Raw genomic sequence first — 744 nt, forward strand, 5'->3', positions numbered from 1 at the left:
TATATATATATATATATATATATATATATATATATATATATATATATATATATATATATAGGCAGCTTGCATCCTATAGTGGCAGTCGCACGGCTACGTCTCTGCCTATCTTCTCCTGTGCAGTGTACGTACAACATTGTGTGCACGGTTCGCTATAGCAGCAGTGCCAGCGTTCGTTACAGAAGTTTCAGAGCCAAGCAGCAGGGCTTTTCTAGTGTGAATAGGAGGAATACAACAAAAATATATGCATGCAGAGGCAAACTCCCAAAATGAATAGAATAACCTGTACGAAAAGAAAAAAAGGCTGCAGACGTTGCAAGGCAGAACGTCCACACGCGCCCCAACGGCAGCCTTCCCTGGCACGGGCGAACGTCCACACGCGCCCCAACGGCAGCCTTCCCTGGCACGGGTGACGGCGAGGATAACCGTACATTCATTCATATGCATGCATGGGGCTTCTGTTCAAGTTTGCATGTGAACGATGCAACATGGTATCCTATAGACGCTACACAAGCAAGCACCGTCCCCCAATTCTCTATGCCCCTTCCGCGACCAGGAGGAGCAGCACCACCATTTGCTGTTGCCTCTCATTTGCCTTCATCTGGATTCTCATTCAGAAGGCCTACACATATCGCGGCGACCTACAGAAGGCTGCGGTGCAAAGAGGGAGACCTGAGTAGAGGCCTCGAAGTCTTCAAGAAGGTGTTGCAGCTGGCTGCAGCTGGCTGCAGCTAGCTGCAGCTT

The sequence above is a fragment of the Eimeria mitis genome, genomic scaffold (genome assembly GCF_000499745.2).
Source record: "Eimeria mitis Houghton genomic scaffold, Emh_scaff704, whole genome shotgun sequence".
In the NCBI taxonomy this organism is placed as follows: domain Eukaryota; phylum Apicomplexa; class Conoidasida; order Eucoccidiorida; family Eimeriidae; genus Eimeria; species Eimeria mitis.